The sequence below is a fragment of the Schistocerca cancellata genome, chromosome 2, assembly GCF_023864275.1.
Source record: "Schistocerca cancellata isolate TAMUIC-IGC-003103 chromosome 2, iqSchCanc2.1, whole genome shotgun sequence".
NCBI lineage: Eukaryota > Metazoa > Arthropoda > Insecta > Orthoptera > Acrididae > Schistocerca > Schistocerca cancellata.
The window spans coordinates 1099481143-1099490956 of record NC_064627.1 but is presented as its reverse complement, the minus strand read 5'-3'; the positions used below and the strand labels follow the sequence as shown (position 1 = coordinate 1099490956).

Sequence of the window (9814 nt, the reverse complement as noted above, 5' to 3'; positions counted from 1 at the left end):
TGAGCCCTCGGCTGCGATGGGTTCCAGGCTGACAAAAGAACTGTCGTGTGTGCATTCGCGGATGAGAGAAAGGCTGAGGCAAGTTCGAGTGAACAAGGATGGACTCCTCGGCTCCGTCGTTTCAGTAGTGTAGCGGTTATCACGTCTGCTTCACACGCAGAAGGTCCCCAGTTCTATCCCGGGCGGGAACAGTATTTTTTTGCCTATGTCGTATTGTACTCCAGTGAGCCTCGTCGTGTGTGCATCTGCTGCATGTCCCTTCGTTTTGCAAGTACCACATTTATTGAATTTTTTAGTTACGATGGCAACATCAATACAAGTTGTCTGTGAAGTAAGGAGCACTCAAGCAGTTTCCGTGGTGTGGCGGTTGTCACGTCTGCCTAACACGCAGAAGGTCCCCGGTTCGATCCCGGGCGGAAACAATTTTTCATCACATTAAGCAAGACTTACTAACATGCATCTGCTACCATCTGTACCCGAAACCTCCGTAATTGCCTTCATGCGTCGGACCAGAGTGTCAATTGCTCACATCAAATAAGAAATTCATTTGACATTGGCGGCGAGCTTTTTGCGCTGACTCAGCCACTGACGTGTGATCAGTTTGCACAAAACGCTAGGGCTCGTCCAGGATTTGAACCCGGGACCTCCTGCACCCTAAGCAGGAATCATACCCCTAGACCAACGAGCTTGTGGCACGGCGAATGCCAGTTATTCCAGTCCCTCGATGTCTTCCAGGGTGCTCTGGAAGTCTCGTTTAGGCTGGCGGGATGGGGGCGGCGCGAATTCCCGCGGTCGGCGGCCTTCCTGGGCTATTGGTACCATCATGTAGAGCTGCCCCTGGGCTCGCACTGCCTGCTGCTGAGAAAGTGATTGCTTTTGCTGATATGACTTGCAATAACGACTGCGCGAAACGCCGCTATCTCGTTAGGGGCGCTACGGCAGACACCCTCTCGAGAACCCCGAATACTTGTTGAGCCCTCGGCTGCGATGGGTTCCAGGCTGACAAAAGAACTGTCGTGTGTGCATTCGCGGATGAGAGAAAGGCTGAGGCAAGTTCGAGTGAACAAGGATGGACTCCTCGGCTCCGTCGTTTCCGTAGTGTAGCGGTTATCACGTCTGCTTCACACGCAGAAGGTCCCCGGTTTTATCCCGGGCGGGAACAGTATTTTCCTGCCTATGTCGTATTGTACCTCAGTGAGCCTCGTCGTGTGTGCATCTGCTGCATGTCCCTTCGTTTTGCAAGTACCACATTTATTGAATTTTTTAGTTACAATGGCAACATCACTACAAGTTGTCTGTGAAGTAAGGAGCACTCAAGCAGTTTCCGTGGTGTAGCGGTTATCACGTCTGCCTAACACGCAGAAGGTCCCCGGTTCGATCCCGGGCGGAAACACTTTTTCATCACTTTAAGCAAGACTTACTAACATGCATCTGCTACCATCTGTACCCGAAACCTTCGTAATTGCCTTCATGCGTCGGACCGGAGTGTCAATTCCTCACATCAAATAAGAAATTCATTTGACATTGGCGGCGAGCTTTTTGCGCTGACTCAGCCACTGACGTGCGATCAGTTTGCACGAAACGCTAGGGCTCGTCCGGGATTTGAACCCGGGACCTCCTGCACCCTAAGCAGGAATCATACCCCTAGACCAACGAGCCCTGTGACACGTCGAATGCCAGTTATTCCAGTCCCTCGATGTCTTCCAGGGTGCTCTGGAAGTCTCGTTTAGGCTGGCGGGATGGGGGCGGCGCGAATTCCCGCGGTCGGCGGCCTTCCTGGGCTATTGGTACCATCATGTAGAGCTGCCCCTGGGCTCGCACTGCCTGCTGCTGAGAAAGTGATTGCTTTTGCTGATATGACTTGCAATAACGACTGCGCGAAACGCCGCTATCTCGTTAGGGGCGCTACGGCAGACATCCTCTCGAGAACCCCGAATACTTGTTGAGCCCTCGGCTGCAATGGGTTCCAGGCTGACAAAAGAACTGTCGTGTGTGCATTCGCGGATGAGAGAAAGGCTGAGGCAAGTTCGAGTGAACAAGGATGGACTCCTCGGCTCCGTCGTTTCCGTAGTGTAGCGGTTATCACGTCTGCTTCACACGCAGAAGGTCCCCGGTTCTATCCCGGGCGGGAACAGTATTTTTTTGGCTATGTCGTATTGTACTCCAGTGAGCCTCGTCGTGTGTGCATCTGCTGCATGTCCCTTCGTTTTGCAAGTACCACATTTATTGAATTTTTTAGTTACGATGGCAACATCAATACAAGTTGTCTGTGAAGTAAGGTGCACTCAAGCAGTTTCCGTGGTGTGGCGGTTGTCACGTCTGCCTAACACGCAGAAGGTCCCCGGTTCGATCCCGGGCGGAAACACTTTTTCATCACATTAAGCAAGACTTACTAACATGCATCTGCTACCATCTGTACCCGAAACCTCCGTAATTGCCTTCATGCGTCGGACCAGAGTGTCAATTGCTCACATCAAATAAGAAATTCATTTGACATTGGCGGCGAGCTTTTTGCGCTGACTCAGCCACTGACGTGTGATCAGTTTGCACAAAACGCTAGGGCTCGTCCAGGATTTGAACCCGGGACCTCCTGCACCCTAAGCAGGAATCATACCCCTAGACCAACGAGCTTGTGGCACGGCGAATGCCAGTTATTCCAGTCCCTCGATGTCTTCCAGGGTGCTCTGGAAGTCTCGTTTAGGCTGGCGGGATGGGGGCGGCGCGAATTCCCGCGGTCGGCGGCCTTCCTGGGCTATTGGTACCTTCATGTAGAGCTGCCCCTGGGCTCGCACTGCCTGCTGCTGAGAAAGTGATTGCTTTTGCTGATATGACTTGCAATAACGACTGCGCGAAACGCCGCTATCTCGTTAGGGGCGCTACGGCAGACACCCTCTCGAGAACCCCGAAGACTTCTTGAGCCCTCGGCTGCGATGGGTTCCAGGCTGACAAAAGAACTGTCGTGTGTGCATTCGCGGATGAGAGAAAGGCTGAGGCAAGTTCGAGTGAACAAGGATGGACTCCTCGGCTCCGTCGTTTCCGTAGTGTAGCGGTTATCACGTCTGCTTCACACGCAGAAGGTCCCCGGTTCTATCCCGGGCGGGAACAGTATTTTCCTGCCTATGTCGTATTGTACCTCAGTGAGCCTCGTCGTGTGTGCATCTGCTGCATGTCCCTTCGTTTTGCAAGTACCACATTTATTGAATTTTTTAGTTACAATGGCAACATCAATACAAGTTGTCTGTGAAGTAAGGAGCACTCAAGCAGTTTCCGTGGTGTAGCGGTTATCACGTCTGCCTAACACGCAGAAGGTCCCCGGTTCGATCCCGGGCGGAAACACTTTTTCATCACTTTAAGCAAGACTTACTAACATGCATCTGCTACCATCTGTACCCGAAACCTTCGTAATTGCCTTCATGCGTCGGACCAGAGTGTCAATTCCTCACATCAAATAAGAAATTCATTTGACATTGGCGGCGAGCTTTTTGCGCTGACTCAGCCACTGACGTGCGATCAGTTTGCACGAAACGCTAGGGCTCGTCCGGGATTTGAACCCGGGACCTCCTGCACCCTAAGCAGGAATCATACCCCTAGACCAACGAGCCCTGTGACACGTCGAATGCCAGTTATTCCAGTCCCTCGATGTCTTCCAGGGTGCTCTGGAAGTCTCGTTTAGGCTGTCGGGATGGGGGCGGCGCGAATTCCAGCGGTCGGCGGCCTTCCTGGGCTATTGGTACCATCATGTAGAGCTGCCCCTGGGCTCGCACTGCCTGCTGCTGAGAAAGTGATTGCTTTTGCTGATATGACTTGCAATAACGACTGCGCGAAACGCCGCTATCTCGTTAGGGGCGCTACGGCAGACACCCTCTCGAGAACCCCGAATACTTGTTGAGCCCTCGGCTGCGATGGGTTCCAGGCTGACAAAAGAACTGTCGTGTGTGCATTCGCGGATGAGAGAAAGGCTGAGGCAAGTTCGAGTGAACAAGGATGGACTCCTCGGCTCCGTCGTTTCCGTAGTGTAGCGGTTATCACGTCTGCTTCACACGCAGAAGGTCCCCGGTTCTATCCCGGGCGGGAACAGTATTTTTTTGCCTATGTCGTATTGTACTCCAGTGAGCCTCGTCGTGTGTGCATCTGCTGCATGTCCCTTCGTTTTGCAAGTACCACATTTATTGAATTTTTTAGTTACGATGGCAACATCAATACAAGTTGTCTGTGAAGTAAGGTGCACTCAAGCAGTTTCCGTGGTGTGGCGGTTGTCACGTCTGCCTAACACGCAGAAGGTCCCCGGTTCGATCCCGGGCGGAAACACTTTTTCATCACATTAAGCAAGACTTACTAACATGCATCTGCTACCATCTGTACCCGAAACCTCCGTAATTGCCTTCATGCGTCGGACCAGAGTGTCAATTGCTCACATCAAATAAGAAATTCATTTGACATTGGCGGCGAGCTTTTTGCGCTGACTCAGCCACTGACGTGTGATCAGTTTGCACAAAACGCTAGGGCTCGTCCAGGATTTGAACCCGGGACCACCTGCACCCTAAGCAGGAATCATACCCCTAGACCAACGAGCTTGTGGCACGGCGAATGCCAGTTATTCCAGTCCCTCGATGTCTTCCAGGGTGCTCTGGAAGTCTCGTTTAGGCTGGCGGGATGGGGGCGGCGCGAATTCCCGCGGTCGGCGGCCTTCCTGGGCTATTGGTACCTTCATGTAGAGCTGCCCCTGGGCTCGCACTGCCTGCTGCTGAGAAAGTGATTGCTTTTGCTGATATGACTTGCAATAACGACTGCGCGAAACGCCGCTATCTCGTTAGGGGCGCTACGGCAGACACCCTCTCGAGAACCCCGAAGACTTCTTGAGCCCTCGGCTGCGATGGGTTCCAGGCTGACAAAAGAACTGCCGTGTGTGCATTCGCGGATGAGAGAAAGGCTGAGGCAAGTTCGAGTGAACAAGGATGGACTCCTCGGCTCCGTCGTTTCCGTAGTGTAGCGGTTATCACGTCTGCTTCACACGCAGAAGGTCCCCGGTTCTATCCCGGGCGGGAACAGTATTTTCCTGCCTATGTCGTATTGTACCTCAGTGAGCCTCGTCGTGTGTGCATCTGCTGCATGTCCCTTCGTTTTGCAAGTACCACATTTATTGAATTTTTTAGTTACAATGGCAACATCACTACAAGTTGTCTGTGAAGTAAGGAGCACTCAAGCAGTTTCCGTGGTGTAGCGGTTATCACGTCTGCCTAACACGCAGAAGGTCCCCGGTTCGATCCCGGGCGGAAACACTTTTTCATCACTTTAAGCAAGACTTACTAACATGCATCTGCTACCATCTGTACCCGAAACCTTCGTAATTGCCTTCATGCGTCGGACCAGAGTGTCAATTCCTCACATCAAATAAGAAATTCATTTGACATTGGCGGCGAGCTTTTTGCGCTGACTCAGCCACTGACGTGCGATCAGTTTGCACGAAACGCTAGGGCTCGTCCGGGATTTGAACCCGGGACCTCCTGCACCCTAAGCAGGAATCATACCCCTAGACCAACGAGCCCTGTGACACGTCGAATGCCAGTTATTCCAGTCCCTCGATGTCTTCCAGGGTGCTCTGGAAGTCTCGTTTAGGCTGTCGGGATGGGGGCGGCGCGAATTCCAGCGGTCGGCGGCCTTCCTGGGCTATTGGTACCATCATGTAGAGCTGCCCCTGGGCTCGCACTGCCTGCTGCTGAGAAAGTGATTGCTTTTGCTGATATGACTTGCAATAACGACTGCGCGAAACGCCGCTATCTCGTTAGGGGCGCTACGGCAGACACCCTCTCGAGAACCCCGAAGACTTCTTGAGCCCTCGGCTGCGATGGGTTCCAGGCTGACAAAAGAACTGTCGTGTGTGCATTCGCGGATGAGAGAAAGGCTGAGGCAAGTTCGAGTGAACAAGGATGGACTCCTCGGCTCCGTCGTTTCCGTAGTGTAGCGGTTATCACGTCTGCTTCACACGCAGAAGGTCCCCGGTTCTATCCCGGGCGGGAACAGTATTTTTTTGCCTATGTCGTATTGTACTCCAGTGAGCCTCGTCGTGTGTGCATCTGCTGCATGTCCCTTCGTTTTGCAAGTACCACATTTATTGAATTTTTTAGTTACGATGGCAACATCAATACAAGTTGTCTGTGAAGTAAGGTGCACTCAAGCAGTTTCCGTGGTGTGGCGGTTGTCACGTCTGCCTAACACGCAGAAGGTCCCCGGTTCGATCCCGGGCGGAAACACTTTTTCATCACATTAAGCAAGACTTACTAACATGCATCTGCTACCATCTGTACCCGAAACCTCCGTAATTGCCTTCATGCGTCGGACCAGAGTGTCAATTGCTCACATCAAATAAGAAATTCATTTGACATTGGCGGCGAGCTTTTTGCGCTGACTCAGCCACTGACGTGTGATCAGTTTGCACAAAACGCTAGGGCTCGTCCAGGATTTGAACCCGGGACCACCTGCACCCTAAGCAGGAATCATACCCCTAGACCAACGAGCTTGTGGCACGGCGAATGCCAGTTATTCCAGTCCCTCGATGTCTTCCAGGGTGCTCTGGAAGTCTCGTTTAGGCTGGCGGGATGGGGGCGGCGCGAATTCCCGCGGTCGGCGGCCTTCCTGGGCTATTGGTACCTTCATGTAGAGCTGCCCCTGGGCTCGCACTGCCTGCTGCTGAGAAAGTGATTGCTTTTGCTGATATGACTTGCAATAACGACTGCGCGAAACGCCGCTATCTCGTTAGGGGCGCTACGGCAGACACCCTCTCGAGAACCCCGAAGACTTCTTGAGCCCTCGGCTGCGATGGGTTCCAGGCTGACAAAAGAACTGCCGTGTGTGCATTCGCGGATGAGAGAAAGGCTGAGGCAAGTTCGAGTGAACAAGGATGGACTCCTCGGCTCCGTCGTTTCCGTAGTGTAGCGGTTATCACGTCTGCTTCACACGCAGAAGGTCCCCGGTTCTATCCCGGGCGGGAACAGTATTTTCCTGCCTATGTCGTATTGTACCTCAGTGAGCCTCGTCGTGTGTGCATCTGCTGCATGTCCCTTCGTTTTGCAAGTACCACATTTATTGAATTTTTTAGTTACAATGGCAACATCACTACAAGTTGTCTGTGAAGTAAGGAGCACTCAAGCAGTTTCCGTGGTGTAGCGGTTATCACGTCTGCCTAACACGCAGAAGGTCCCCGGTTCGATCCCGGGCGGAAACACTTTTTCATCACTTTAAGCAAGACTTACATGCATCTGCTACCATCTGTACCCGAAACCTTCGTAATTGCCTTCATGCGTCGGACCAGAGTGTCAATTCCTCACATCAAATAAGAAATTCATTTGACATTGGCGGCGAGCTTTTTGCGCTGACTCAGCCACTGACGTGCGATCAGTTTGCACGAAACGCTAGGGCTCGTCCGGGATTTGAACCCGGGACCTCCTGCACCCTAAGCAGGAATCATACCCCTAGACCAACGAGCCCTGTGACACGTCGAATGCCAGTTATTCCAGTCCCTCGATGTCTTCCAGGGTGCTCTGGAAGTCTCGTTTAGGCTGTCGGGATGGGGGCGGCGCGAATTCCAGCGGTCGGCGGCCTTCCTGGGCTATTGGTACCATCATGTAGAGCTGCCCCTGGGCTCGCACTGCCTGCTGCTGAGAAAGTGATTGCTTTTGCTGATATGACTTGCAATAACGACTGCGCGAAACGCCGCTATCTCGTTAGGGGCGCTACGGCAGACACCCTCTCGAGAACCCCGAAGACTTCTTGAGCCCTCGGCTGCGATGGGTTCCAGGCTGACAAAAGAACTGTCGTGTGTGCATTCGCGGATGAGAGAAAGGCTGAGGCAAGTTCGAGTGAACAAGGATGGACTCCTCGGCTCCGTCGTTTCCGTAGTGTAGCGGTTATCACGTCTGCTTCACACGCAGAAGGTCCCCGGTTCTATCCCGGGCGGGAACAGTATTTTTTTGCCTATGTCGTATTGTACTCCAGTGAGCCTCGTCGTGTGTGCATCTGCTGCATGTCCCTTCGTTTTGCAAGTACCACATTTATTGAATTTTTTAGTTACGATGGCAACATCAATACAAGTTGTCTGTGAAGTAAGGTGCACTCAAGCAGTTTCCGTGGTGTGGCGGTTGTCACGTCTGCCTAACACGCAGAAGGTCCCCGGTTCGATCCCGGGCGGAAACACTTTTTCATCACATTAAGCAAGACTTACTAACATGCATCTGCTACCATCTGTACCCGAAACCTTCGTAATTGCCTTCATGCGTCGGACCGGAGTGTCAATTCCTCACATCAAATAAGAAATTCATTTGACATTGGCGGCGAGCTTTTTGCGCTGACTCAGCCACTGACGTGCGATCAGTTTGCACGAAACGCTAGGGCTCGTCCGGGATTTGAACCCGGGACCTCCTGCACCCTAAGCAGGAATCATACCCCTAGACCAACGAGCCCTGTGACACGTCGAATGCCAGTTATTCCAGTCCCTCGATGTCTTCCAGGGTGCTCTGGAAGTCTCGTTTAGGCTGGCGGGATGGGGGCGGCGCGAATTCCCGCGGTCGGCGGCCTTCCTGGGCTATTGGTACCATCATGTAGAGCTGCCCCTGGGCTCGCACTGCCTGCTGCTGAGAAAGTGATTGCTTTTGCTGATATGACTTGCAATAACGACTGCGCGAAACGCCGCTATCTCGTTAGGGGCGCTACGGCAGACACCCTCTCGAGAACCCCGAATACTTGTTGAGCCCTCGGCTGCGATGGGTTCCAGGCTGACAAAAGAACTGTCGTGTGTGCATTCGCGGATGAGAGAAAGGCTGAGGCAAGTTCGAGTGAACAAGGATGGACTCCTCGGCTCCGTCGTTTCCGTAGTGTAGCGGTTATCACGTCTGCTTCACACGCAGAAGGTTCCCGGTTCTATCCCGGGCGGGAACAGTATTTTTTTGCCTATGTCGTATTGTACTCCAGTGAGCCTCGTCGTGTGTGCATCTGCTGCATGTCCCTTCGTTTTGCAAGTACCACATTTATTGAATTTTTTAGTTACGATGGCAACATCAATACAAGTTGTCTGTGAAGTAAGGTGCACTCAAGCAGTTTCCGTGGTGTGGCGGTTGTCACGTCTGCCTAACACGCAGAAGGTCCCCGGTTCGATCCCGGGCGGAAACACTTTTTCATCACATTAAGCAAGACTTACTAACATGCATCTGCTACCATCTGTACCCGAAACCTCCGTAATTGCCTTCATGCGTCGGACCAGAGTGTCAATTGCTCACATCAAATAAGAAATTCATTTGACATTGGCGGCGAGCTTTTTGCGCTGACTCAGCCACTGACGTGTGATCAGTTTGCACAAAACGCTAGGGCTCGTCCAGGATTTGAACCCGGGACCACCTGCACCCTAAGCAGGAATCATACCCCTAGACCAACGAGCTTGTGGCACGGCGAATGCCAGTTATTCCAGTCCCTCGATGTCTTCCAGGGTGCTCTGGAAGTCTCGTTTAGGCTGGCGGGATGGGGGCGGCGCGAATTCCCGCGGTCGGCGGCCTTCCTGGGCTATTGGTACCTTCATGTAGAGCTGCCCCTGGGCTCGCACTGCCTGCTGCTGAGAAAGTGATTGCTTTTGCTGATATGACTTGCAATAACGACTGCGCGAAACGCCGCTATCTCGTTAGGGGCGCTACGGCAGACACCCTCTCGAGAACCCCGAAGACTTCTTGAGCCCTCGGCTGCGATGGGTTCCAGGCTGACAAAAGAACTGTCGTGTGTGCATTCGCGGATGAGAGAAAGGCTGAGGCAAGTTCGAGTGAACAAGGATGGA

The 9814-nt window shown here is 52.8% G+C and overlaps 29 non-coding genes across 29 annotated transcripts; 19 read left to right on the top strand and 10 right to left on the bottom strand.

Annotated features, from left to right (window-relative positions):
- The first annotated feature begins 349 nt into the window (after positions 1–349).
- Positions 350–422, top strand: Trnav-aac (transfer RNA valine (anticodon AAC)). Its single transcript has one exon. It is a non-coding gene; the product is annotated as a tRNA-Val (tRNA).
- A 194-nt stretch (positions 423–616) lies between these two features.
- Trnap-agg (transfer RNA proline (anticodon AGG)) lies at positions 617–688 on the bottom strand. Its single transcript has one exon. It is a non-coding gene; the product is annotated as a tRNA-Pro (tRNA).
- A 401-nt stretch (positions 689–1089) lies between these two features.
- On the top strand, positions 1090–1162 carry Trnav-cac (transfer RNA valine (anticodon CAC)). The gene has a single exon. It is a non-coding gene; the product is annotated as a tRNA-Val (tRNA).
- A 158-nt stretch (positions 1163–1320) lies between these two features.
- Positions 1321–1393, top strand: Trnav-aac (transfer RNA valine (anticodon AAC)). The gene has a single exon. It is a non-coding gene; the product is annotated as a tRNA-Val (tRNA).
- A 194-nt stretch (positions 1394–1587) lies between these two features.
- Positions 1588–1659, bottom strand: Trnap-agg (transfer RNA proline (anticodon AGG)). Its single transcript has one exon. It is a non-coding gene; the product is annotated as a tRNA-Pro (tRNA).
- Positions 1660–2061: 402 nt separating this feature from the next.
- Trnav-cac (transfer RNA valine (anticodon CAC)) lies at positions 2062–2134 on the top strand. The gene has a single exon. It is a non-coding gene; the product is annotated as a tRNA-Val (tRNA).
- Positions 2135–2292: 158 nt separating this feature from the next.
- On the top strand, positions 2293–2365 carry Trnav-aac (transfer RNA valine (anticodon AAC)). The gene has a single exon. It is a non-coding gene; the product is annotated as a tRNA-Val (tRNA).
- A 194-nt stretch (positions 2366–2559) lies between these two features.
- Trnap-agg (transfer RNA proline (anticodon AGG)) lies at positions 2560–2631 on the bottom strand. Its single transcript has one exon. It is a non-coding gene; the product is annotated as a tRNA-Pro (tRNA).
- Positions 2632–3032: 401 nt separating this feature from the next.
- Trnav-cac (transfer RNA valine (anticodon CAC)) lies at positions 3033–3105 on the top strand. Its single transcript has one exon. It is a non-coding gene; the product is annotated as a tRNA-Val (tRNA).
- Positions 3106–3263: 158 nt separating this feature from the next.
- Trnav-aac (transfer RNA valine (anticodon AAC)) lies at positions 3264–3336 on the top strand. The gene has a single exon. It is a non-coding gene; the product is annotated as a tRNA-Val (tRNA).
- Positions 3337–3530: 194 nt separating this feature from the next.
- On the bottom strand, positions 3531–3602 carry Trnap-agg (transfer RNA proline (anticodon AGG)). The gene has a single exon. It is a non-coding gene; the product is annotated as a tRNA-Pro (tRNA).
- A 402-nt stretch (positions 3603–4004) lies between these two features.
- On the top strand, positions 4005–4077 carry Trnav-cac (transfer RNA valine (anticodon CAC)). Its single transcript has one exon. It is a non-coding gene; the product is annotated as a tRNA-Val (tRNA).
- A 158-nt stretch (positions 4078–4235) lies between these two features.
- On the top strand, positions 4236–4308 carry Trnav-aac (transfer RNA valine (anticodon AAC)). The gene has a single exon. It is a non-coding gene; the product is annotated as a tRNA-Val (tRNA).
- Positions 4309–4502: 194 nt separating this feature from the next.
- On the bottom strand, positions 4503–4574 carry Trnap-agg (transfer RNA proline (anticodon AGG)). The gene has a single exon. It is a non-coding gene; the product is annotated as a tRNA-Pro (tRNA).
- Positions 4575–4975: 401 nt separating this feature from the next.
- Trnav-cac (transfer RNA valine (anticodon CAC)) lies at positions 4976–5048 on the top strand. Its single transcript has one exon. It is a non-coding gene; the product is annotated as a tRNA-Val (tRNA).
- Positions 5049–5206: 158 nt separating this feature from the next.
- Trnav-aac (transfer RNA valine (anticodon AAC)) lies at positions 5207–5279 on the top strand. Its single transcript has one exon. It is a non-coding gene; the product is annotated as a tRNA-Val (tRNA).
- A 194-nt stretch (positions 5280–5473) lies between these two features.
- Trnap-agg (transfer RNA proline (anticodon AGG)) lies at positions 5474–5545 on the bottom strand. The gene has a single exon. It is a non-coding gene; the product is annotated as a tRNA-Pro (tRNA).
- A 402-nt stretch (positions 5546–5947) lies between these two features.
- Trnav-cac (transfer RNA valine (anticodon CAC)) lies at positions 5948–6020 on the top strand. The gene has a single exon. It is a non-coding gene; the product is annotated as a tRNA-Val (tRNA).
- Positions 6021–6178: 158 nt separating this feature from the next.
- Trnav-aac (transfer RNA valine (anticodon AAC)) lies at positions 6179–6251 on the top strand. Its single transcript has one exon. It is a non-coding gene; the product is annotated as a tRNA-Val (tRNA).
- Positions 6252–6445: 194 nt separating this feature from the next.
- On the bottom strand, positions 6446–6517 carry Trnap-agg (transfer RNA proline (anticodon AGG)). The gene has a single exon. It is a non-coding gene; the product is annotated as a tRNA-Pro (tRNA).
- A 401-nt stretch (positions 6518–6918) lies between these two features.
- Trnav-cac (transfer RNA valine (anticodon CAC)) lies at positions 6919–6991 on the top strand. Its single transcript has one exon. It is a non-coding gene; the product is annotated as a tRNA-Val (tRNA).
- Positions 6992–7149: 158 nt separating this feature from the next.
- Positions 7150–7222, top strand: Trnav-aac (transfer RNA valine (anticodon AAC)). The gene has a single exon. It is a non-coding gene; the product is annotated as a tRNA-Val (tRNA).
- Positions 7223–7412: 190 nt separating this feature from the next.
- Trnap-agg (transfer RNA proline (anticodon AGG)) lies at positions 7413–7484 on the bottom strand. Its single transcript has one exon. It is a non-coding gene; the product is annotated as a tRNA-Pro (tRNA).
- Positions 7485–7886: 402 nt separating this feature from the next.
- On the top strand, positions 7887–7959 carry Trnav-cac (transfer RNA valine (anticodon CAC)). The gene has a single exon. It is a non-coding gene; the product is annotated as a tRNA-Val (tRNA).
- Positions 7960–8117: 158 nt separating this feature from the next.
- Positions 8118–8190, top strand: Trnav-aac (transfer RNA valine (anticodon AAC)). Its single transcript has one exon. It is a non-coding gene; the product is annotated as a tRNA-Val (tRNA).
- Positions 8191–8384: 194 nt separating this feature from the next.
- Positions 8385–8456, bottom strand: Trnap-agg (transfer RNA proline (anticodon AGG)). Its single transcript has one exon. It is a non-coding gene; the product is annotated as a tRNA-Pro (tRNA).
- A 402-nt stretch (positions 8457–8858) lies between these two features.
- Trnav-cac (transfer RNA valine (anticodon CAC)) lies at positions 8859–8931 on the top strand. Its single transcript has one exon. It is a non-coding gene; the product is annotated as a tRNA-Val (tRNA).
- A 158-nt stretch (positions 8932–9089) lies between these two features.
- On the top strand, positions 9090–9162 carry Trnav-aac (transfer RNA valine (anticodon AAC)). The gene has a single exon. It is a non-coding gene; the product is annotated as a tRNA-Val (tRNA).
- A 194-nt stretch (positions 9163–9356) lies between these two features.
- On the bottom strand, positions 9357–9428 carry Trnap-agg (transfer RNA proline (anticodon AGG)). Its single transcript has one exon. It is a non-coding gene; the product is annotated as a tRNA-Pro (tRNA).
- Between the last annotated feature and the right edge of the window lie 386 nt (positions 9429–9814).